Genomic DNA, 6,702 nt, shown 5'->3' with positions numbered 1-6,702 from the left:
GCAATCTTTTAACGAGTTTTTAGTAAGTTATAATCTGAGAGTCACATCTGAGGCTCCTACAAGAGTTTTCGTAGATAAAGTAGGTAAAACATCATCTACAAAATTGGATTACATATTGACAAATATCGAACCACATCTTTATAAATCAAATGTGTTCGAGGGTCACTTCAGTGATCATAAAGTATTTTCACTTAGTGTAAATTTGCAAGCCAATAAAGTATCGAAAAAAGATAAAAAACCCATCAGTTACAGGGATATGTCAGATGAAAATATGCTGATGTTTAAAACAGGGATTTCTTCTACAGTTTTTGATGAAGTTTATTCACAATTGAATGCTGAATATGCCACAAATTCATTTGTTAGCATTTTAGATAACAATCTAAATTTATATTGACAAATAAAAACACGGTATAAAGCACACAAAACAAATAAGGCTACATGGGTAACAAATGAGGTAAGACACGCTAGTGAAAAACTAAAAAATCTACACTGGATAGCAAAAAATATAGGAAGTCTCGAGTCTCAAGATACCTATAAACAGGCAAAAAAAGAATATAATTCTCTATTAATAAATACTAAAAAAAACTTTCATAGTGACTTAATTAATCAATCTTACAATATACCAAAAACAGTTTGGAATTTAGTAAACAGTGAAACTGGTAGGCAAAAGAACAGGTCTGATATTATTCTACATTATGATAATAAAATTATTACCAAGTCTTGTGATATTGCTAATTCGTTTGCCTCATATTTTGCTACAATTACAGAATACAATCTTCAAACTCATTTTGGCACATCGTTACCTTCTTCTTGTACTACCTCAAAAATGTGTAACAAAACATTTTTCTTTTTACCGGTAACTCCAATTGAAATAAAAAATACAATCGATCAACTAAAAAATAAGCCTAGTACTGGTATTGATAACATATCTGTAAAAATAATAAAACTGATAAGTGATCATATATTGATTCCTTTAACCCATTTAGTTAATCTCTCAATAACAACCAGCCAATTTCCATCCATATTTAAAATGGCAAAAGTTATTCCAATCTTCAGAAAGAATGACCCTCATGATATTTCAAATTATAGACCAGTATCTGTCCTTAGCATAATTTCAAAAGTAATAGAGAAGGTTGTATACAACAGAATGTTAAATTTTATAGAAGAATACAATTTATTAACTCCAACCCAACACGGCTTTAGATCAAAAAAGTCAACACTCACGGCTGCATGCAGCTTGTTTGAGCGTATTTATGATGAATTAGATAGTAGAAACCACGTGGCAGGACTATTTTTTGATCTATCACGTGCTTTTGACTGCTTAGATATAACATTTATTCGCAATAAATTATATAACGTTGGTTTTAGAGGGATATTTCTAGAATGGATAATAAATTTCTTAAGTGACAGGAAGAGTGTTGTTAAGATGAAAGAATCAAGCTCAGAACCATACACGACAAATAAAGGAGTACCACAGGGATCCGAGCTGGGACCATTATTATTCCTAATTTTTATTAATGACCTACCAGATCACATAAGGGCACTTATAATATCAATGTTTGCTGATGATACCTCGTTAATAGTCTCTGCACGTACACTAGAGGAATTAAAAATGACAATGAAGACTGTTGTTGACTGCTTTATACGCTGGTGTAATACCAACAGACTAATATTAAACATTGACAAGACGCAAATTATTTATTTTCATTCATACAACTCATCTAAATATGACTATATCTTAACCATCCACAATAGAAACAATATGTTATCTTCTACTCACTCTACAAAGTTCTTGGGTGTATTCATTGATTGTAATCTCAAATGGTCAGAGCAAGTGAATTCAGTGAACATGAAATTGAATAAAGCTTTTTATGCTATATCTAGAATTAAAAACACACTACCCATCTCGGCATTAATGAACGTTTATTATAGCCTTGCTTACAGCCACATGTGCTACAATGTAATTTTGTGGGGGAACTCAGTAGATACTAACAAAGTGTTCATTAACCAAAAAAAAATTATCCGTAAAATTTTTAATTTGGATTATCAACAGTCTTGTAAACCAGTTTTTATTAAACATCAAATTTTTACTTTCTACTGCCTATATATCTATAAATGTTTACTTTATGTCAAAGAGGAAATCAATACATTTCCAGTAAATTCAGACAATCACTACTACAATACAAGAAGTGCTGAATCTTTACGAGTTCCTAAACACAGAACATCCAAATTTCAAAATTGTTTCAGATATATGGGACTGACTTTATACAATCATTTGCCAAAAACTGTAAAAGAAATACCACTTATCTCTAAATTTAAAAAAAATGTTAAAGATTTACTCTTAAGAAAAGCATATTATTCTATAAATGAATATCTTGAGGACAAACTGCAATAGCTTCATATTTTACTTGTAAAAATGTTATTTTATATATTTTATGTTTCGTCAATTTCTTTTACACTGTGAATATTGTATTATACACACTAATGTTTTTTATACCAAATTTTGTAGTGACGTATCCTATACATTTATTTTGAATGTCTTAAAGGATCAATAAAGATGACTATGACTATCATCATTCTGACTTTACAACCCTGCGTGTGTCCTAGTCTCCTCCAAAATTTCTCTCCAGTCGTCCCTATCCATCGCCTTTCTCCGCCAAGCACGTATTCACATATTTCTCATGTCTTCATCGATGTTATCAAGGATCAAGACCAACTGCCTAAAGTCTGTGTCGTTTTAACTGACAAGAACCACGTGTTAAAAACCGAGCAGGGAGACATGTAGCCCCTCAAGTATCAAATGTTATCCAATGTCATCGACCTTGAGTCCCCATATAATTTTGGAAAGATGTAAACCCATATATGGATGTCATAGCTACAAATTCATTGTTAGCTTCAACTACATAAGACACTGAAGATGATCTGATTAGATCGAAAACGTTATGCTACTGTATAAATTTTGACGACACTTGTAAAAGTTTTAACTAAAAAATGGTGAAGTGTGTTAACTTCTGTATGTTTTTTTAAACTGTAAAAGATCGATGTTAAAATATATCATGTTTTGATATCTGGCACTTTGATCTGTCAAAGGATTTGGTAACCTTACAATTACTTCGTCGTATGTTATAAATGCTAGAGGCTCTTCACCAACTATAAACCGGTTGGAAGCAACTTGCGTTTTCAAAAATTTTACATTGTAGCCATCTACAATAACTTCTTCAGTTTTGGCGGCATAATGCCTAACCGATTTTTTTTCAAACACCTTACAAACCACGAAACTATCAATTCGAAGCCTAGTAAGGTCCTCATCCTGATCTTCATCATTTTCCAAATCTAAATCTGAAGATAAGTCTTTATAAATCACTTCTTCCTCATCGGAAGAAGACTCGCTCATTACTTTCCTCTTTACCATCTCTATTTTTTTATTAATTTGTGGTGTCTCTTTTTTCAATTTCTTTTCTGCAATTGCATTGCGTTCCGGAGTATCGGTTGCTATTATGGTTTTTTTTACTGGACCTTTTCTAGTTAATTTTCTTTCTAGAGCTTTCGGGATATTTGGGATGGAGATAAGTAATCTTTCTTGTGTTCGCTTTAAAAACGAGTAACGGGCTGTGACAATGCAGAGAGGCTGAATTGAGATGACACCTCCATATTTTGATTTGAAAATTCACTTGATGAAGAAACATTAGGGTCTTTTGATGTTGAAGGAACCATTCTATCTATTACCAACGAGCAAAGTAAGTCTCCTTCACCAAAGATATTTTTATCCAATGGCCAAATTCCAGTGCAACGAAATCCACATTTTACATTGGAAGGAGTTGCAGATCGATCCCAAGCTTTCATACATATTGGTGTAAGGTCATAAATTAATTAATAATACCTTCCTTGGATGAGAGAGCATCCAGTCTTCTGCTCCTTGATTGAACTACCTTTTAAATGATCCAAAACAGTCCTATCTAATGGTTGCAATTTGTTAGATGTGTGGAGTGGAAGAGTTAGAATTGTAATTCCATTATTTTTGCAGTAATCAATAGCAGAAACAGATAAATGGGATTCATGATTATCAATTAATAAAATACCTTTGCGTTTTTTAGAACACCAAACATGAGTTACAAAATGCTCTAAAACTTTTAAAAAATTATCACTGGTGATCCATCCAGATGAATGCACTAAACCAGTTGCACCATACTCTTCTGTAATACCATTTAGCATTCTACGTTTGTCAATTTATTTCCTTGGAAACACCCAGACTGGTGGAAGTGCTGTTCCATTTGCTCCAATAAAACCCACTTGAGTAATCAGTTCTCTTCTCCCACGCGACACTACTTTACCAACTTGATGCTGACCTTCAGTAGCAACTACCTTTTGAGTTTTTTTGAACTGTGGTTACTCTCGTCTCGACTAACTTAAATATGTCTGATCCAGTGAAGCTGTGCCTTTTTAGAATCTTCTCTAACTTACCTTGAAATTTACCGACTGTAGATTGATTGAAACTGGAAATTTTCGATAAGCTTGTATTCTCCGGGGTTCGTAAGGATAGTTAAGATTGTCGACTTAAAAATCCTGTAAACCAGTTCTTCCCAGCTGATTTGTTTACTTTCCAAGGCTCTGGAAATTTGACTTCGTTTTATTGGCAAATTCGTAGGCTAATCTGCGAGTCGCTTTTCTAGTTAAACTATGGTACATATTCGAACATCTATTAAGGTACAAAGTAAGGGATGCTTCCATTTCATTAGAAAACACTTGGCATGTGACAAAATGTGGGAAGAATGTCGTATCGTCAATTTGTCAACTTCTCTAGCTTTCTTTACATATAAAGCTAGTGTTGATTTTTTAACTTCTTGCTGCTGAGCGCTTTTTCTGATAGAAAACTTTCCAGATAAAACATCAGCTGTTGCACTTCGCATGGTTTCTTAGGAAAATCATCCTTCGGTTAGTCGCTTATATTTATACGGCATGTTTTCTGTTACAATTTTATAAATTAGGGAGGATTTGGACACATGTGGGAGGGTTTGGACAGGTGTCCATACCCTCTCTCAAGACATTTGAGACAAATAAATACAAAATTTATTAAAGCATCTTTATATATCGTAAAAATAACAACAAACTTTCATTATTTATGTTTATCTAATAGTAATACTCAATCAGTATCGGAAAACAAGCAAAACCAGCTAATTAAAAACACAGTTTCAAATTGCTAAATATTAGAACAACAGCATGGAAAATTTCGAAAATGGCCGAGCATCAAAAGAAAGTAAAGATACTAAGAATACAGAAATGCACTTTAAGTTATGTTTGCGGTTACGCTTATTGTCTAGTGGAATGGGAATTATAAGACTGTCCAATGCCTCCCGCTGTCCAAACCCTTCTGGCGCTCCCCTAAGAGCGATAATTAGTTGTGTACTTATAATGTGGAGTGACTTTCAACTTTTTCATTGAAACGTCTTATAGCTGTTCTATGTTTCTTTGCAATATTCAGCTGAGGTTTAGATCATCATCATCATCATTTGGCTCTACAACTCTATGTGAGTCTTGGCTGCGTTTACTATTTCCCTTCATTGATGTCGGTCCTGAGCAGCTATTTCCCATTGCTGTATTCCCATTTTGCGTAGATCACTGGCTACTGCGTCCTTCCATCTCTTTCTTGGGCGACCAACTGACCTTCTGCCATTGGGCCTTTCCCAGAATGTGGCGTTCAGGAGTCTTTCGTCACTCGATCTTAGTACGAGGTCCGCTCATCTTATTCGGTTTGCTTTAATGTAGTGTACTATGTTTTCATCTCTACAACAGTCTCCTGTTGTCTCTTCTCTGAAAGGCCCATAGATAGTCCGCAGTATCTTTCTTTCCAGTACCAGTAATTTTGTCGTTTCCCGCTGATTCAGAGTCCATGTCTCGCTTTTATACGTTATTGTGGGGCAAATTATTGTCTGGTACACTCTTATTTTTGCTGGTATTGAGAGTATTTTTGATTTAAGTGCGGTCATTAATGAGTAATATGTCCTGTTTCCTGCAATGATCCTGGCTGCCACGTCCTTTTCGTATTTATTTTTAGATGTGAGGTTTAGATCACATAAAGAGAAATATTTAAAATTTTATTAAACAAACCATTATATGAAAACATTTTTTAAAAGATCAGACCTTAGAATCCGAATGATCAGATGTTACGTTTTTTCTGTCTTACTGCATGGCTGTGAAAGTTGGACAATGGACTCTGAAATAGAAAAAAAATTAGATGCCTTTGAGATGTATATATACAGACAAATGTTGAGAATTCCATGGGTACAAAGAGTTACTAATGTTGAGGTACTTCGTCGCATATGTAAACAAAAAGAATTGCTAAGAATAATCAAAGAGAGGAAAATGCAATACTTGGGTCATGTGTTGAGAGGCGAAAGATAGGAATTACTTTAAGTTATACTGAAAAGAAAAGTACACGGCAAAAGATCAGTAGGAAGGCGCCAGAACTCGTGACTGAAAGACCTGAGGAGATGGTTCGACCGCTCATTAGCAGAAATCTTTCGCGCAGCAGCTTCCAAAACTACAATTGCTATTTGGATCGCCAACCTTCGAAGGGAGACGGCTCCATGAGAAGAAGAAGATTAATATATGTTTAGCCTCCTTGTCTAAACTAAACTATATCTTTAATATAGTGAATAAAACACAGATATAAATGTATACAATATTTATTGATTACTGTACATG

The sequence above is a fragment of the Diabrotica undecimpunctata genome, chromosome 8 (assembly GCF_040954645.1).
Source record: "Diabrotica undecimpunctata isolate CICGRU chromosome 8, icDiaUnde3, whole genome shotgun sequence".
Lineage (NCBI taxonomy): Eukaryota > Metazoa > Arthropoda > Insecta > Coleoptera > Chrysomelidae > Diabrotica > Diabrotica undecimpunctata.
The sequence above is the reverse complement of the archived record's forward strand: the minus strand, read 5'-3'. Positions refer to the sequence as shown.